The 21030-nt window shown below is 36.3% G+C and overlaps 1 long non-coding RNA gene across 1 annotated transcript; it reads right to left on the bottom strand.

Moving 5' to 3' along the window:
- Nucleotides 1–943: 943 nt before the first annotated feature.
- LOC124894930 lies at nucleotides 944–20088 on the bottom strand. The gene is made up of 3 exons (XR_007051436.1): nucleotides 19817–20088; nucleotides 14832–14930; nucleotides 944–1003 (listed from the first exon to the last, which is right to left on the bottom strand). It is a non-coding gene; the product is annotated as an uncharacterized LOC124894930 (long non-coding RNA).
- Between the last annotated feature and the right edge of the window lie 942 nt (nucleotides 20089–21030).

Below are 21030 nucleotides of genomic sequence, written 5' to 3'. Positions count from 1 at the left end.
TTTTATCCACTTATTGTTTTATGGGGCCAATCTTTTAGATATAGTTTGGGATCTTTATGTTACTATTTCATATGCACTTATTTATTTCTGTACATCAGTGTTAGAGCTTACTTCCAAGTTTGTACCTTTTGTCTTGACTTAACTTATTTTATCTTGTACATAATCAGATTAATATCATGATTTAGCTCAGTCAGCCGATGATACCTACTGTGTACCCATGGTTTTGGTACTCATATTACACTTATGTAGATTTTTGGTATAGATCCGAGTAATAGTTGCCAACGCTAATTCGACCCACGTGTAGGATTGATTTTTGAGATTGGGTGAGCTCTTATAGTTGGAGTTATCCTTTTCCTTCCATTTATCTATGTCTAGTCATTCATCTTTGAGAAGGATTTTATTTGACTATTTAGTACTTATTGTTCATTTGTAGTAGCGCTTGTACCGACATTACTGAGTCTTGTTAAGGTTGTTGATTTTGTATTTATCCATTAAACAATTGTGATTTACTATTCCTTTCTAGTTTTTATTTGTTAATTTTTGGTTTTTAGGCCATTTTCCACCAAATTAGTTGTAACACCCCGAATCTAGTACTCGAAATGCTTCACGATGCTCATGACCTCGAATGACCACAAGCTAACCCATGACTGATATGTGTTCCTGTATACTGTATGAAATCATGTAAAATGCAGAAATAATAGACTAGAACATACCATAAGGTTCAAAACGGCTAAAACATACTATCTGAGAGTACGGTATATCAATACCAAAACATGAACTGAAATAAACTGTCTGAACATACTGTAGTCTAAAAGCCTCTAAAACTAAACTGTCTGAATAAGGAGTTGATGGGACATGTCCCCAACTAAATCCAACTACTAAAATAAACTAAGTAATCATATAATAAAGTAATGATCATGTCCTCGAAGGATGAGGACTCAATGCTAACTCTGACTGCCAAAACTAGAATGCTACTGATGCTCTGGAGCTCGTGCTTCTAAACCTATGGTATAAAACACCATAGCGCAAATACGTCAGTACGATTGAATGTACTGGTATGCAAGTGAGGTAGGCTGAATGCAAGGGTTTATATGCATGAACAATACTACCTGACCAAATAACAAAATAACATGAACATGAAAATACATACATGAATACGTGAAATGTATCTGAGATCAAGACATCACTGAATCTGAATACTGATAACATAGGTTTCGTATAACTATTGTACTATTATCCAAATGACTGTGTCTGACAGTCTTGTTTCTGATGAAACTAGCTAAGTTTCATACTGAATTGGGTGACTGTATCTGACAGTCTTGAATTCAGTAGAACTATCTGAGTTCTATACACCATAGCACAAATACGTCAGTACGATTGAATGTACTGGTAAGCAAGTAAGGTAGGCTGAATGCAAGGGTTTATATGCATGAACTACCTAACCAAATAAGAAGAACGTGAAAATACATGCATGAATACGTGAAATGTATCTGAGATCAAGACATCACTAAATCTGAATAATGATAACATAGGTTTAGTATAACTGTTATACTATATGACTGTGTCTGACAGTCTTGTTTTTGATGAAACAAGCTGAGTGTCGTACTGAATTGGGTGATCGTATCTGACAGTCCTGAATTCAGTAGAACTATCTGAGTTCTATTATTGAGACTGAGACTGTAACTGTGGGAAGTAGTCATCTAACTAACATGCCCCAAATAAAACAATATAGCTGAGTTGGAGTCCAAGGTGTAACCCCAATTGGAAGGGTGTCAATACCACGCCACTAGTATAGACAAGCTGTGAGTGATCTCTCATTTAACAGGTACTCTAAGGAGAACGGTAGAACCCTCATATAACAGGTTAAGGCACCTCATCAACCCTCATCTAACAGATTAGATGTCTCAACTTACGCTGGCTACGTAGTTCTGGAGCGCAAGGATTGCTTCTAAGAATCACACCCTTTACTCGCAAGTGAGTTCCCATCATTAGGCTCACTCAGTGCTGAATCCTACTCCCATCTGATTAGACACTGAATTAATTATACTGAACTGATAGGATTGAGATTACTAAGCTCCGTTAACTAACAGGGTATCACCGAGATCTGATAACTGACTGAGATGTAATACCCCGTATTTTTTCCTAGCTTGAAATCATCCCAAGAATGCTAGAAACTTACATTGAAATATGAATCCATCTTTGTAAACATGAAATTTTTAAGATTTTCACTTTTTACCATGTGGAAAATTGAATTAGATTTCTAACGATAGCAATTTTGTCCAAATCCGATATTGGAGTAAAAAGTTATGGACATTTTACTCAAAGCTGCCAGAATCGCCCAAGTGCAACGGCCAAGTTAACGCACCGTCGACCCAGTGATGGCCCGTCGCCTTGACCATTGCAGCCAAGGTAGTGAGGCAACCTTCTAGATAAGGTGTGACGGACAAGTTGATGGACCGTCGAACTTCTGATGGAACGTTACCCAAGCCATTGCTACTTAGGCAATGAATCCTTTTCTTGGTCCATGTACAACGATCGAAATGACGAACCATCGAGCCAGTGGCGGATCGTCACACGAGCCGTTGCAGGTCCCGTTCAATAAATTTAAAGTCATAAAGGGTATTTGGGTCTTTTTCCACCCGTTTTAAACCCCTAATTATATCAAACCAAGTCTCATAAGTTTATTATTCTTCCACAACATCAAAAACTTAGGGTTTTCTCCCTAAGAGCAATCCTTAAGCAACAAAATCCAAATCTTCTTCAGGAATTAAGAGATTAAAATTCTTCAAGTTCAAGAAATTCAAGAAAAGTCACTACCAGGTATGCATAGTGTTAATTCATGGATTCCTTTCGTCCATAAAGCCTAAGAATCTCTTTTCAAAGTTCAAGTGTATGAATTTCTTTATGAATTTCATGTTGGGTTTGCTTTTTTTATGTTGATAATGACCAATTGAATTCTAATCCATGTTGGATGATCAATTTTATGTGGAATTGATTAGTATAGGTGTAGATTCATGAAACACTATGCTTACTATGTGTTTGATTAAATGCCTATGTGAAGGAAAAGTGCCCAACAAGTATGATATTATGCAATCCCCATGTATGTATACGTTTAAGCCTATCACATGTTTGATGAAATACCTCAAAAAAATAATTATGGATTGTGATGTTGGTCATGTATTCAAGAAAGTCATGCTTTGTCAGTTTCTTTCCATCGAGTCCTGGGAGTACTTTTACTCGACAATTTAGCTGTGCCTAGAGCCAGTGTCAAATCAAGCCATGTTCAGTAGAACTTAGTTAGTCATGTGACTCAGGAAAAACTCAGTAAAACTCAAAAATCCCAGTAATCTCAGAAAGCTCAGTAATACAAAAATCTCTGTAATATTCTGTCAGTCAACAAAATATTGCTAACTTAGTCCAGTTCAGTTCAATAATTCATGTACAGTGTCTATCAGATGGGAGTAAAAATTAGCACCAAATGAATCCAAGGATGGGAACACACACTATCAGATGAGGGTGTGATTCTAAGAAGTCATCCTTGCATTCCAGAACTATGTAGCCAGCAAATATTGAGACATCAACACTGTTAGATGAGAGATGAGGGCTGATGAGGTGGATAAGCACTATCAGATAAGGGGCCCACCGTTCTCTTTTGGGGATACTGTCAGATGAGGGTCACTCACAACTTGTCCTTACCAGTGGCGCGGTATTGACACCCTTCCAATTGGGGTTATAAATTAGACCCCAACTCAGCTATAATGCATTATTTATGGCATGTCAGTTAGATAACTACTTCCCACAGTTTCAGCAAACAAAAATTAGCACAGTCAAATACATTCATTCAATCTCAGTAATAGAACTCGGATAGTTCTACAGAATTCAGGACTGTCAGATACAGTCAAGTCAGAATAGTACATAACTCAGCTAGTTTCATCAGATTCAGGACAGTCAGATACAGTCACTCATGTTATCAGTTATATCAGTCATCAGAACTGAGTTACCAGTCATGTTAGTTATCAGTAAATTTATGTTATCACAATCTCAGTTATAGTTACTACGTATTCATGCATGCATTCTCACGTTCATATTAGACAGTTCGTCAGTATTGTTCATACATATGAACCCTATGCATTCAGCCTACCTCACAAGTATACCAGTATATTCAAAATACTGACGTATTTGCGCTATGGTGTCTTATACCATAGGTTCAAAGACATGAGCTCCAGAGCATCAGTAGATTCCAGTCTCAGCAAATCAGAGTTAGTAGTGAGTCCTCATCTTTCATTAATTAATTTATTAGTTAGAGTCAGTTGGGGACATGGTCATCAACTTCTTATTTATACAATTAAGTTATGATTTAGAGGCTTTTAAGATTATAGTATGTTCAGACAGTTTATTTCAGTTGTTTCGGGTATTTCATACCCCACCAGATTTTATATTTTTATAGAATTTTATATCTCACTGTTGAACCTTACGGCCTTTCAGTTCGTGTTTCCATATTATATAATATACTATGCAGTATTCAGGTATATATATCAGTTATGGATTAGCTTGTGGTCCTTCGGGGTCATGAGCACCGTGTAGCATTTTTGGTACTAGATTTACGGCGTTACAAACTTGGTATCAGAGCCTAAGGTTCAATAGTGCCCTAGGAAGTCTGAAAATCACATCTAGTAGAGTCTTGTACATGGGTGTGTTGTGCACCACATTTATGTACAGGAGGCTATAAGATGTTTTAGGAACAAATTGCCTTCTTACAGTATTCATGTCATGACAGTGAGCATAGTCTCAAGTCAATCTCTCAGTCTAATCTATTTCTTCCTTTTTTCTACAGAACATGCCTCCTAAAAGAAGAAACAGGAATCAGTCAGCCCCTCAGCCCAAAGAACCTTTGGACGAACATGTTTCTCATGCAGAGTTTAGAGCTACATTCACTCCTCTTGCTCAGTCAGTTACTGCTCTGAATGAATGACCAACTGTCATTCCGGCAAGCCAAGTGTCCAATTCAGCTGCAGCCATGATTCGGGACTTCACCCAAATGAATCATCCATCCTTTCTCGAGTCTAAGTCAGATGATGACCCTCAGGAATTCATCGATCAGGTTTAGAAGGTTACTGACTTTATGGGGATTTCATTTGTTGAGAGTGCTGAGCTAACTGCATATCAGTTGTAGGATGTTGCACATACTTGGTTTAAACAGTGAAAGTCAGAAAAACCAAATGATGCAGGGCCTATTAAGTGGGAGGAGTTTGTCAATACATTCTTAGAGAGGTTCTTTCCCCTAGAGCTGAGAGAAGCAAAGGTGTTAGAATTCATCAACCTCGAGCAGGGTAAAATGATGGTGAAAGAGTATTCTCTTAATTTTAATCAATTATCAAGATATCCCTTCATGTGGTTGCAGACAGCAGGGCCAAGATGCGTAAGTTTGTTCTGGGTGAATGATGATGTGGTCAACGAGTGTAGGTTAGCGATGTTGAATAGTGAAATGACTCTAGCCAGGCTTATAACTTATGCTCAGTAGATAGAGGAGCAAAAGATTAAGATGAGGGAGAAGCAGAATAAGAAGGCAAGGACAGGTAGTTTCAACTTTGCTCAGCCCAAATCAGGAGGAAATCGTTCTCAGTTTCATCCTAAGTCTTCAGTTAGTGCTCAAACTTCGAAGTTCAGGGATGGTAATAGAGATAGGACACTAGGTTCAAAGTCTCAGGGCAGTGTCAGCAATGCCCGAACAAATCCCCTTTGTCAGACTTATGGTAAGAACCATAAGGGTGTTTGCAGAGCTAGTAGCGTTGTCTATTTTGGATGTGGCAAGCCAGGCCATAGAGTCAAAGTTTGTCCTCAGTCAGGTTAGGGTCAGCAGAACCATTCCTCAGCTCAGTCTGATCGCCCAAACCAATAGGGTACCACCTCCAATGTTACTAGTGGGCAACACCTAAATAGACTTAATGCTCTCCAGTCCCGCCAAGATCAGGAAAATTCTCCTGATGTTGTTACTAGTACGTTATAGATCTTTTATGTTCATGTTTACACTTTGCTAGATCCAGGAGCTTCTTTGTCTTTTGTTACTCCCTATATAGCAGTGGATTTTAGAGTCAGTCCCAAAAATCTAGCAGAGCCCTTTTCAGTTTCTACCTTAGAGGGTAAAACCATCATAGCTCGGTGGGTATACAGGAATAGCCCGATTATGATATTTCAAAAAGTCACTTCAGTAGACTTAGTCAAATTAGAGATGACTGATTTTGATGTCATTCTTGGCATGGATTAGCTTCATTCCTGCTATACCACAGTCGACTGCAAGAACAGAATAGTTCAGTTTAAGTTTTCGAATGAACCCATCCTAGAGTGGAAGGGTAGTGTATCCGCTTTCAAAGGTCAGCCTATTTCCTACCTTCGAGCATGAAAAATGATATCTAAAGGGTGTGTCTATCATCTTATTCGAGTTAAGGACACTAGTTCTGAAACTCCCAGTCTTGATTCAGTCCTAGTAGTGAATGGATATTCAGATGTCTTTCTCGAAGATCTTACAGGAATTCCTCCTGAAAGGGGAATAGACTTCAGCATTGATCTTCTTCCAGATACTCAGCCTATATATATTTTGCCATACAGAATGGCACCAGTAGAACTCAGAGAATTGAAAGACCAGTTGAATGATCTCTTAGATAAGGGATTTATTAGGCCTAGCGTGTCTTCGTGGGGTGCACCAATTTTATTTGTGCGCAAGAAAGATGGTTCTCTTAGAATATGTATTGATTACCGTCATCTCAATAAAGTCACGGTCAAGAACAAGTATCCTTTTCCCAGAATCGATGACTTGTTTGAACAACTTTAGGGTGCCAGTTACTTCTCTAAGATAGACCTCAGATCAGGCTATCATCAGCTCAAAGTCAGAGAATGTGACATTCCAAAAATAGCATTTCTTACTCGGTATGGTCACTTTAAATTCTTAGTTATATCCTTTGGTCTTACCAATTCCCCAACCGCTTTCATGGACTTGATGAACCACGTGTTCAAGCAGTACTTGGAAATGTTCGTCATAGTCTTCATTAATGATATTCTGGTCTATTCCTGCAAAGAGTGTAATCATGCAGAATATCTCAGAATTGTACTTCAGACCCTCAGAGATCATTAGTTATTCGCCAAATTCAAGAAGTGCAAATTTTGGCTAAGGTCAGTAGCATTTCTTCCTTGGTCATATCATTTCCGTTGATGGCGTTAGAGTAGATCCTTAAAAGACTGAAGCAGTAAGAAAATGGCCTAGATCTGTCTCTCCATCAGATATCAGGAGTTTCTTTGGTTTGGCAGGCTATTACAGGTGGTTTTTGATGAATTTTCTTCTATTACATCCCCTATGTCCAAATTGATTCAGAAAAAAATTAAGTTTCAGTGGTCAGATCCTTACAAGAAGAGTTTTCAGAAGTTGAAGACTTGACTTACCTTAACTCTAGTCTTAGCTCTTCCAGATGGTTCAGATGGTTTTGTAGTGTATTGTGATGCATCCAAAGTAGGTTTGAGTTGTGTCTTCATGCAGTAAGGTAAGGTTATAGCCTACGCCTCTAGGCAGCTTAAACCCATGAAAAGAATTATCCTACTCATGATCTCGAGTTAGCAGCCGTAGATTTGGAGATATTATCTATACGGTGTTCATGTTGATGTGTTCACAGATCATAAGAGCCTTCAGTATGTTTATTCTCAGAAAGATCTCAATCTTCGTCAGAGAAGGTGGTTAGAGCTCTTGAAAGATTATGACATGAGTGTTCTTTATCATCTAGGCAAGACCAACGTAGTGGCTGACGCTCTTAGTAGACTGTCCATAGGTAGTGTTGCTCATGTTGAGGACAGTAAGAAGAAGTTAGCTCAGCAAATCCATCAGCTTGCCAGACTAGGTGTTTGCTTAGTCGATTCAGATGAGGGTGACATATGGGTTTAGAGTAGTTTAGAGTCATCTCTAGTTTCCGAGGTGAAAGTAAAGTAAGATAGAGATTCGAGCTTTGTCTAGTTAACAGAATCGGTCAAGGATCAGAAAGTAGAGGTTTTCTCCTAAGAGGGAGATGGTGTTTTGCATTGTTAGGGTCATCTGTGTGTTCCAGGTGTAAACGACTTAAGGCAATGAATTCTTACAGAAGCGCATGATGCGCACTATTATATTCATCTAGAGGCCACAAAGATGTACCGTGACTTGCGAGGAATCTATTGGTGGAGTGGGATGAAGAGAGATATTGCAGAGTTTATGGCTAAGTGCTTTACATATCAACAGGTTAAGATAAAACATCAGAAGTCTAGTGGGTCCATGCAGGAGCTCAGTATTCCTACTTGGAAGTGGGAAGAAGTGAACATGGACTTTATGACGGGTTTGCCTCGTACTCATTGCCAGTATGATTCAATTTGGATCATTATAGAAAGAATGACCAAATCAGCTTATTTCCTTCCAGTCCATACCTCTTATTCAGCCGAGGATGACGCCAAACTCTACATCAGAGAGTTGGTCAAATTGCACGGTGTTTCGTTATCCATTATCTTAGACAGAGGTACCCAGTTCACCTCTCATTTTTGGAAAGCATTCCAAAAGGGTCTTGGTACCTAAGTTCATCTCAATACAACCTTTCATCCCCAGCAGAAATGACCAATCAGACCCTAGAAGATATGCTAAAGGCATGTGCAATTGATTTCAAGGGTAGTTGGGATGACCACTTGCCTTTGATTGAGTTTCCATACAACAATAGCTATCATTCCAGTATTCAAATAGCTCCATTTGAAGATCTCTATAGTAGGAGATGCAGATCTCAAATCGCTTGGTTCAAAGTTAGTAAGGCCTCAGTTATAGGGCCTGACTTAGTATTCGATGCCTTAGAAAAGGTCCAATTGATTAGAGAAAGACTCCGGGCTGCCCAGAGCCGACAGAAATCTTATGCAAATGTTCGTAGAAAGGATCTTGAGTTCGAGATTAGTGATTATGTCAATCTAAAGATCTCTCCCATGAAGGGAGTGAAGAGGTTTGGAAAGAAGGCAAAGCTCAGTCCTCGATATGTCGATACCTTCAAAATTCTCAGCCGCTTTGGCAAGGTAACTTATGAGCTCGAATTGCCTTTAGATCTATCCTTAGTTCATCAAGTCTTCCATGTCTCTTTGCTTAAGAAGTGCATAGGTGATCCAGTAGTTGTAGTCCCTATTCAGAGCATAGATGTTTAGAACAGCCTCTCTTATGAAAATATTCCAGTCGAAATCCTAGACTATCAAACTCGTACACTGAGGAACAAAGAAGTCCCTCTAGTCAAAGATTTTTGGCAAACTCAGTCCGTTGAGAAAGCTACTTAGGAAGCAGAAGCAGATATGCGAACCAAGTATCCTTACCTCTTATCCGCCAACTCAAATCAAGCTCAAGGTAACAGTTCTCCTTAAGCTTTTCAGTTTCATGTTCAGACTTCAATTACAAGCTTGGTATGTAGTTCATGTTCAGAATTTTGTCACAAACCTGGTATTAAATACCATTGCATATTCATTCATGCATTCATGTATCAGTTCTGTTATATAATCATGCATCAGAAATGTATTCTCAGTGTGAGAACCTTGGTTCATCAGAACTCTCAGTCATGCATTCATGAATCAATTACACAAGCACCAGATATGCATGCTCAGTATGATATATTCAGTTATCAGTCATGTCAGCCATGAAATCATTTTTTTCAATCATTCATGTTCAGTATGTACATTGGTTTATATTCACCCCTCTCACTCAGTCTCATTCGAGGACGAATGTTCTCAAGGGGGAGATATTGTAATGCCCCGTACTTTTTTCTAGCTTGAAATCATCCCAAAAATGCTAGAAACTTACTTTGAAATATGAATCCATTTTTGTACAAGTGGAATTTTTAAGATTTTCACTTTTTATCATGTGAAAAATTGAATTAGCTTTCCAAAAATACCAATTTCATCAAAATCCGGTATCAGAGTAAAAAGTTATGGACGTTTTACTCAGAGCTACCAGAATCGCCCAGGTGTGACGGCCAAGTTGACGGACCATCGCCTTGAGCGTCACAGCCAAGGCAGTGAGGCACCTTCAGGATAAGGTGCGACGGATAGGTTGACGGACTGTTGAACTTGCGACGGACCGTCGCTACTTACGCAGTGAATCCTTTTCTTAGTTCACGTACGACGATCGAAACGACGGACGGTCGAGCCAGCAATGGACCGTCGCATAAGCCATTGTAGGTCCCGTTCAGCAAATTTCAAGTCATTTTTAAAAGGTATTTGGGTCTTTTTTCACCCGTTTTAAACCCCTAATTGTATCAGACCAAGACTCATAAGTTCATTATTCTTCCACAACATAAAAAAAATTAGGTTTTTCTCTCTAAGAGCAATCCTTTAGCAACAAAATCCAAATCTTCTTCAAGAACTAAGAGATTCAAATTCTTCAAGTTCAAGAACTTCAAGAAAACTCACTACCAGGAATACATAGTGTTCATTCATGGGCTTCTTTCATCCATGAAGCCCAATAATCTCTTTTCAAAGATCAAGTGTATGGACTTCTTTATGAATTTCATGTTGGGTTTGCTTTTGTTCATGTTGATAATGACCAATTGAATTCTAATCTATGTCGACAGATCAATTTTATGTGGAATTGATCAATTTAGGTGTAGATTCACTTGAACCTATGATTAACCCCTTGGAAGATAAAATTACAGCTGAATCATGATGTTTATTTATTGTATAATGTTGTCTACATATACTATGCTTACCATATATTTGATTAAATGCCTATGTCAAGGAAAATTTCCCAACTAGTATGATATTATACAATCCCCATGTATGTACAAGTTTATGCATATCACATGTTTGGTGAAATGCCTCAATAAATGAATTATGGATTGTGATGTTAGCCATATATTCAAGAAAGTCATGCTTTGTTAGTTTCTTTCCATTGAGTCGTGGGGGTACTTGTACCCGACAATTTAACTGTATATCTAAAGCTAGTGTTATGTTTTCACGATATCCTCAGTCAAGCCATGTTCAGTAGAATTCAGTTAGTCATGTGACTCGGGAAAAACTTAGTAAAACTCAAAAATCTCAGTAATCTCAGAAAGCTCAGTAATACAGAAATCTTAGAAATATTTCGTCTGTCAACAAAATTTAGCTAACTCAGTCCAGTTTAGTTCAGTAATTGATGTATAGTGTCTATTCAGATAGGAGTAGAAATTAGCACCGAGTGAACCCCGGGATGGGAACACACACAGTGAGATGAGGGTGTGATTCTTAGAAGTCATCCTTGCATTCCAAAACTATGTAGCCAGCATATGTTAAGACATCAACTCTATCAGATGAGGGTTGATGAGGTGGATAAGCACTGTCAGATGAAGGCCCCACCGTTCTCTTTTCAGGACACTATCAGATGAGGGTCACTCACAGCTTGTCCTAACCGGTGGCACGGTATTGACACCCTTCCAATTGGGGTTATGGATTGTACCCCAACTCAACTATAATGCGTTATTTAGGGCATGTCGCTAGATAACTACTTCCCACACTTTCAGCTATAGAAATCAGTATTATTAGATACAGTTATTCAGTCTCAGTAATAGAACTCAGATAGTTCTATAGAATTCAGGACTGTTGGATACAGTCATCTCAGAACAGTACGAAACTCAGCTAGTTCCATTAGATTAAGGACTTTTAGATACAGTAACTCATGTTATCAGTTATATCAGTCATCAGAACTCAGTTACCAGTCATATTAGTTATCAGTTAATTCATGTTATCACGATCTCAATTATAGTTACTATGTATTCATGCATGCATTCTCACGTTCATAATATTAGTCAGTATTGTTCATGCATATGAACCCCATACATTTAGCCTACCTCAAATGCATACCAATACATTCAAAATACTGATGCATTTGCGCTATGGTGTCTTATACCATAGGTTTAGAGACACGAGCTCCAGAGCATCAGTAGATTCCAGTCTTAGCAAATCAGAGTTAGCAGTGAGTCCTCATCTTTTGAGGACATGATCATTACTTTATCATCTTATTAATTAAATTATTAGTTTGAGTTAGTTAGGCACATGTCTCATCAACTCCTTATTCATACAGTTCAGTCATGATTTTGAGGCTTTTCAGACTACAATATGTTGAGACAGTTTATTTCTGTTGTTTTGGGTATTTCATACCCCACCCAAATGTTATCAGATATTGTATCTCAATGTTGAACCTTATGGCCTTTTATTTCATATTTCCACATTATACAGTATATTATGCAGTGTTCAGGTACAGATATCAGTCATGGGTTAGCTTGTGGTCCTTTGGGGTCATGAGCACCATGTAGCATTCTGGGTACCAGATTCGGGGTGTTTCATGAGATTACTGAGATTATTGAGTTTTCCTGAGTCATGAGATTGACTGAATTCTACTGAACATGGCTTGACTGAAAGTATCTTGAAAACATGACACTGGATCTAGGCACACAACTAAATTATCGGGTACAAGTACCCCCATAAAACTGACAAGACATGACACTTCTTGATACATAACCATAGTCAACAATTTATAGTACAATCATTGGGGATATTCATGAATTATTTGCATGCCATAAGTTCTCGCATGAATAGAAGTGAATAGAAGTGCATGTAAATGTGTCATAATTTCATATGCATAATCTCATGAGCATTTCGTTAATCCATCACAAAGCATAATAATCACATGGGAGTCATATGAACTTAAGGGTGAAACATAGGTTCATCATTTTGGTCACCATTGAGTCATAAGGCAAGTTTCCTATTCTCTTAGGCTTTTTATCAAACACCTTGCATGCATAACTATAAGCTTAGGCTTGGACATTAAATTAATTAATTATGGTTGCATAAATCAACACAATTTAGTAGATTTAAATCGACGTACTAGTATAAATTAATGGAAACACATTTAACGATTCCAAATTGGATATCATACACAACATCAACATAATCATAACCAATCCACAACATAAACATCATAATTTATAATTTAAAATTGGATTCTTGGGATTCATGGACGAAAGGAATCCATGAATGAACACTTTACATACCTGGGTGGATAATTTCTTAAAGATTTGTGGAGGAAATATTGAATTCTTGACTTGGAATTAAGCACCTAGGGTTTCTTTTTCTTGGGGATTGATCTTTGAGAGAAATCCTAGTTGGACGTTGTGAATGAATAATGAAGTTATGAGTTATTGCTGGTATAATTAGGGGTTAAAACGGGTGAAAAAAGACCCAAATACCCTTCTAAAAATGGCTTTAAATTGCTAAATGGAATCTGCGAATGTTCGTCGCTGGCTCAACGGTCCATCGTTCTGACCATCGCACTTGGGCCAGAATAGGGACTCACTTCCTTAGTAGCGATGGTCCATCAACTTGTCCATCGCACCTTAGCCAGAAAAATGACTTACTGCCTTAGCTGCGATAATTTAGGCTATGGTCTGTCGCTAGCTCGACGGTACGTCAACCTGCCTATCGCACCTGGTGATTCTGACAGCTCTCAGTAAAATATCCATAACTTTCTACTCTGATATCGGATTTGGATGAAATTGGTATCATTGAAAATCTAATTCAATTTTCCACATGATAAAAAGTCAAAACTAGGAAAATTCTTACTGATTTAAACATTAATCATTTAGGAAGTCATTACTAACTCTTTTGGTGATTAGATTTGACTTAAAAAAAGTTTGGGGTATTACATTAGCCCATTACATCTGGCTCTTGGCCATGGGTCAACTTACCTAATGGGGGATAAAGTAGGTGTCATCATAACTTGTAAATTGGGTCGTGACAAAAATGCTGATTTTAAGGTGGACGAAGAGACAACTCAAGTGATTGCTTAGATCTCTTTTTATAATACCTTTCCTACTTATTTTATTGGAGAATCCCTTTTTTCTGGCATTCGTGGTGGGCAAACCATTATAATTAGATCTGATCCACAATCAATAAAACCAGATCTAATTGTGTAAGGGTGAAGGTGCAACTAGATTTAGCATCTCAGTGCATGTTAAGGTTGAATATGACTCTTTACCAAAATATTATGCAGTATGCAAATTAAAAGTCTATAAAGAGGATGAATGCAAAAATATTTAGCCTAATGCAGTGAAAGGAACTGATAATGGAGAAGGCCCGCAACCATCTCAAGAAGCACCACAAGCTTAGAAGACACTTCAAATAAACCATAAGTTTCTTCCAAAGACATTATAAAGTGGGAAATTCATAGGTGACAGGGATGCATAGGCTTTAGTTAAAGAAAGTGCTTCAAATGCTACTACCATGGAGAAATTTACAAGTTCAAACAAAGACAAGGAGCAAGTTATTATCAAAAATAAATTTAATGTATTGTCAATAGAGGATGAAAACCAATGAATAGAGGGGAAGGGTAAACAAGGATGGAAAATACATGATGAAACAAAACACTTACAAGGAAATACAAGCAGCTAAAATAAAGCAATGGATTACAAATCTTTTTGGAAACACAAATTGAGAGACATAGTGGAGCAAGAAATAGTAAAATAGGAAGAAGATATAATTCTAAAAGATTTCCAAAAAGCATTATTAAATTGGTGCAACAATGTGAATCAGATCATCATTTGGAGGATAATGTCTAATGCACAAAGGATAAAAAATGTAATGATGGACATGATAGAAATGTGGAGGAAATACATAATCAATCTATAGTGGTAATGAAACTCCAATATCAAAAATGCTAGTAGAAAAATCTAATGGAGATATGCAAATAATGGGGTAAAGGATATTGTGGTGCACAATACCTTAGTTGATGAAATGATAGAAGAGATGAGTTGCAATAAGGAGTTGGTACTTACAAAAGAGGAGTAGGAGGCAATGCTACTCAAGGCAATTTCTCCTAAAGAAGCCCGAATGAAATCTAATGTCACAATCAACACCTTGCCATAGAACATAACCTAGAAAATCATACAGACAGACAAAATTTAGTGGATAATATTGACAACAAAAGTTAAAAGGTTGAAAAAAAAACAGACAGCTCTCTAATGTCAACAAAAAGAGGAAGAAACAAAATAACACAGAAAGACAGGGAGAACTATAAACACCTATTGGTATGTTAACAAAAGGAGCAACAACATAACTCAATGTTTTAGGATATTAAATGTTTTCATGTGGAACATCAGCTTAGTTAATACCCATTAAGCTTTTAATAGACTTTAGATGTTAAACATACATCACATGTTCTGCATAGTAACATTGATGGGACCTTTGCAACATGCAAAAATACATTCAAAAATATAAGAGGAGGAAAGGAATACATACTGCATGAGCTAACACAAATGGAAGATTCGGTTTTTTATTAGGGATGATGTAGAAATGTAAGTAATGCACTTGATGTGCTTATATTTTTACTTTACTTAGATTATTTTCTTATCTTCTCAATTGACCTATGATACCTATAGAGTACAAGAGGACCGTACTCATCCCTATCTCTAAAGGGATCCTTTAGGCCACTTGACTTTACGGAAAGGGGTTCAAATCAATATTCTTGAACGAATCCTTTAGCTACTAATCTACCTTATATCTATCTACCAAGCCATCTACTTTATGATTTATCTTATAAATCCACCTATGCTAAATGTAATGATAATGAAAGGATGCAATTGTGGGATAGTATTTATCAGTTTTCTTCCATAATAACTATTCAATGGTTAATTGGGGGAGATTTTATTATGGTACTTAATGGGGAAGAGAAATTGGAGGCTAACCAGTGACACCTATATAATGTAATGATTTTGCTTGGTGTATAAATTTATATCGGTTGTTTGATGTGGGATTCAAAGGCAACTGATTCACATGATGGGATAGTAGGATTGATGAAGAATGTATATTTGAGAGGCTGGAGAAAGTGTTAGCCAATGCAAACCTTCAAACAACTTATGGTTTCATAGAGATGGAACATCTGGATAGAATAGAGTCGGACCAAGCTCTACTGTTCATTACTATATGAGAATGTATTAAAATCTTTAAGAAACATTTCAGGTTCTTCAACTTTTTGATAGAGCAAGCTGATATTTTTGAAGATTATGGAACCAAATTTGTTTGCAAACTGTGAAGGGCATCCATTTGTTATCTTTAAGCAAAAAATAAAGAGGGTGAATAGGCTCTAAGTCAATGGAATAAGGAAACATTTGCTGACATATTAAAACATCTTATTATAAAGGAAGAAGTCGTTAAAACAAAGGGGAAACTTTTTTCTGAATAGCCTACCGCAATCAACAGAATGATACTAAAATAAGTACAAATAGAAATGAAAAGATATATCAATTTAGAAGAGGAATTCTTGAGATAAAAGGATGGAATTTCTTGGTTTACTAATGGTGACAAGAATAATTCTTCCATAATCTTGTGAATCATAGAACAAAAAGGTGTGAAATTAAGAGAATTCAAAATAGTAAAGGAGATTGGATAAAAAATGAAGAAGAGATGGCAAGAGAAGAAAAAACTTCAACCATAATCAGTTTACTCAAGGGGATGAAGGTACTGATTTTTCTGCTGGAATCTATTCCATCTTTCCTAACTACAACAACAAAAACAACAACAAACCTAGTGTATTCCCACATAGTGGGGTCTGGGGAGGGTAAGACGTACGCAGTCTATACCTCTACCTCTAAAGAAGTAGAAAGGCTGTTTCTGATAGACCCCCGGCTCGAGACACGGAATACTACACAAATACATAGTAAAGCATGGAACAAGATGGGATAACATAAATACAACACCCACAAGTAATAGAAAACAGATGTTAATAAGAAATTGACAACTATCCTAGATATGAAGAGGTTAAGAAAATAGTATTCAAGTTAGATGGCTTTAGTGTTAGTAACCAGATGGACTAATAGTAATTTTTTTCAAAGCTGATAGTTCTTCTCCCCAACAAAGAATTGACTCAGACCTTAGACCTATTAGCCTAAGTAATTTTATGAACAAAATTATTTCCTGGATTGTTCATGGGAGACTTTAAGGTATTCTACCAAAGTTGATTTCTCATAATCACATATTTATATCAAGGAAGATGCATCATTAAAAAAAGGTTACTTACTTAGAAGATGGTGAAATACATAAGGAAAATGGGGAAAGCCTGCAAATGTAGTAATTAAATTGGACACGACCAAGCCATATTACAGGGTGTCTTGGTTATATCTTACTAACATTCTAAGGACGATTGTGTTTAATTAGATATTCATTGATCGGACTTGGATATCAATTACTAATATAGGTAGTCTATACTATTAAATGTATAGGACACTAGTTTTCTTCATTCTACAATAGGTGTGAAACAAGATGATACCATTTCACCAGCCCTATTTATGGCTGCCAAGTTTCTTTGAAGAGCCTTAAATGAGTTGTATGATAATATGGTGTACAAGGGATATCCATTGAAAAGATGTGGAAAATTGAGTCATATGGGTTATGCAGATGACACAATGTTTTTGACTTCTACAAACCAAATTAAAAATTTTCTTGATTATGGAAATATTGATGAAGTATGAAGAAATCTCAAGCCAGCTGATAAATTTGAATAAGATTGCCTATTATATGTATCAAAGGCATTTATTTTCTTGATCTAGGAGGTGGGATAGTGCACTGGTATTTGTAAAGGGCTCTTTTTCCTTTTTATATTTGGGTTATCCCATTTTTCACTTTATAAAGAAGAAAATATACTACAATGATCTCATTAAAAAGATCAAAAGCAGGCTACAAATTAGAAAGACAAATTGCTATCCTTTTCTGGTAAGGTTATTTTAATCAAGAATATTCTCTAATGTATGACTATCTATATTTTTTTTTCTTAGGCTACTACAAAATATACTCTTAATAAGATCTACAAGATCTTTGTATGATTATTTTGAAGTAATAAGGAAGAAGGAAGATGTAAACATTGGGTAACACAAGATAAGGTGTGTTGCCTTAAATAAGAAGGTGGGATTGATTTCAGATCTTCTTTTGGTTTGTCTAAAGCTTTATTTACAAAGATTTGGTTGATGTTCAGAACTACTAATTCTCTTTTGTCCAGTATCATATGGACAAAATATTACAAATAATACAACAATGGTGTAGTGCAATGGAAATGGGTGTCAACTATGAAAGTTCATGCTTGAGACAAAAGATAAATTGAAAAATTTATCTAGTGGGAGACTTAGAGTTGAAGTGTTAATGTATTGATGTATAACTCGGCCAAGTTGGGTCCTTTGCTGCGGATTCTACCTTAAGATTTTTGGTATGAAAACTCTACAAATAAACTGGCTTACTTTATGTAGCAAGGAGAATGGAATCATAATTTTATGTGGGAAAATCTTCCCCCAAACATCACTAAACATGTAATTAATAACATAAAAATTCCATGAGGAGAATATGAGGTAGATAAAGCTTACTGGATTTCTAGTAGGTTCACTGTGATGAGTGCCTTGGATGATTTGAGAAGTAAGAAAGATGTTTACTGGTACTAAGGGAAATTATGGACCAAAGGACTTCCAATTAAAATCTATTTTTTTGGTGGAGATTATGGATCTCAAATTTCCAATAGATGACAATACAGCAAAATGGGGTTTTCCAATGGTATCAATTTGTTGATATTGTGTTCCACCTCTACAAGAGACAACTATACACCTTTTCCTAATAGGTCAGTTAGAAAATTATATCTTGCGAGTATACACTAGAGCAGCAGGTATTCTAGGGCATTTTATATAAGTGAATTAGGCCATGGTTGAATAGTGTAATGTAGACAGTGGAAAAAAACATAAGCCTTTGTTAAGAAGGAATAGCCAGCAAGGTCTTCTTCCTTATTATACGTGCGTGCAAGAGATTATGTTTCCGAGCAACACTTGCTATTATTTTTTGTCAGCTTTGGATGGGGAGAAACACTATGGTTTATGTAGATACTATTACTAGGCTAAAGGTAATTCAAGAGATTAATTATTATTTATACGTGCTGGCAAAAAGCATATATTCATGGTTACAATATATTCCTAGAGATTAGGATCAAATAATTCATTACTTTGATAGGTACCAACCCTAAAATCATATACGAGGTAGTGAGGTGGTATTTTCCCTCACAAGGGTGGTTCAAGTGCAATTCTGATGGTGCACCCAAGGGTAACCCTTGGCCTATTGCAGCTAGTTTTTGTAATAAAGATGAAAGGGGTCAGTTTATTTATTCTAGTACTTGTCGGATCATATATGCGACTAATTGGATTGTAGATGTAGTATCTTTTGGGAATAGCCTTAAATATTACATAAAGAATAACCACATCCTTGTGGCTATTGAAATGGATTCGTTGGATTTGAAAAGGTATTATAAGGTGAATGGGAGATATCTTGAAGTGTAAGAATGTAAATAAGGAGAATCAATACGCGGAGAGTAAGTGAACTACACGAAATCACTCATGCAATACGCGTAGCCAACAAAGTGGGAGATTTTATTACTAACTAAGGGTTCGATTTTGCAAGGATAATTAACTTTGCAGAATATCATAAAGTACCAAAGGAAGCACAAAATCTTATTGTACTTGAACAGCAACATATTTGAAGCTTCAAAGTTAAGCCATCTTGAGAACGTTCACTGGACTAAAACATGATATGGAAGGGGCCTGATTTCTTACATATAAAAGAAATGAAGTCATGTTGTATATGCTTTTACATTCTCCAACACTTCTTTTTCTTTATTGGTATAAGATAGATATGAGTCTCTATCTTAAAACGGTAAATAGTATAAGAGAGGGAAAAGGGAAGATACAATAAAACAAATTTTGAGAGCTTCTATCATTGGAGAATTGAGAAGATTTACCTAAGTTGTTGATTTAGAGATTCCGATTGACTCAATGTTGGAGCCATTCCAATTTGGGATATATTCAGCCATAACACTTGTGGATGTAGTTGATAATGGATAACTCCAAATATTTGAGGTTATAAGGTCAAGTCAACTAAATGGAACTCATATTTACCTCTAACAACTCAACAAACCTATGCATGTTTCCGATCTGTATGATTCTTTGATCCTTGGTTATGGCGGCTTTGCTCAATGAAGAAGAGGAAAGTAATGCCTAGAAGTTTCTTTCTTTGTTTCCTATATCTATCCTTTTGTTTTTTTTTTAATTTTTATTATCTTTTGTTTTCTTGGTCTATCAGGATTAGGGGTGTGTTTGGTACGATGGAAATGTTTTCCTGGAAAATGTTTTTTCTAAAAAATGTTTTCCTAGAAAATAAGTTGGTTTTCTACTTATCTTTTCATGTTTGGTTGGTGAGTGAAAAATATTTTTCAAAAAATATTTTATGGTATTTTGATTGGTGAGTAGAAAATATTTTTCAGAAATATATTTTCTAATATTTGGTTAGTGAATGAAAAAATATTTCTTAGGAAATACTACTAACTATTAACTAGTATATCACTGCCTGAAAAAATTTAAGCATAGCAAATAATATCAATATCGAGTATTAAGATATTACAAGTCACTAAATTTTAAGCAATTACTAATTAGCAAATGTAGGAGACACTTTTCAACATTTTACCAGGACAATCTCAAGATACCACAATCAGTAGAAATACAATTGAACGATGAGCTTATTCAACCTTGTGAAACAAGATACAATGATGACAAAATAGAATATGAAATTAGAAAAAGTAACATAGGTAAGTCTTCCTCTATGCACATGGAAATAACAATACATTCAACGAGCATTAAAAACAAAGAAAAATTTGAATTTCAATATTTTTTATTTCAAGTAGTGAAAAATTGGAGTAAAGCATAGTGAAAAATATTTCTGAGTAATGTTTATTTTTTTAGTAATGTGAATTTGAGTGTTGTTGGGGTAGGGTAAGAGGGGTAGGGCATAAAAGTCATATCTGTTATTTTCTGGAAAATGACTTCCTTTGGCCTATGAGGGAAGTCATTTCCCCTCAAATGGAGGAAAATAAGATATTTTGGAAAACATTTTCCCAATGTTTTAGTACAACCAAACAAGGGAAAATAAGAAAACATTTTTCAGAAAACATTTTCCATC

The sequence above is a fragment of the Capsicum annuum genome, unplaced genomic scaffold (genome assembly GCF_002878395.1).
Source record: "Capsicum annuum cultivar UCD-10X-F1 unplaced genomic scaffold, UCD10Xv1.1 ctg78345, whole genome shotgun sequence".
Lineage (NCBI taxonomy): Eukaryota > Viridiplantae > Streptophyta > Magnoliopsida > Solanales > Solanaceae > Capsicum > Capsicum annuum.
The sequence above is the reverse complement of the archived record's forward strand: the minus strand, read 5'-3'. Positions and strand labels throughout refer to the sequence as shown.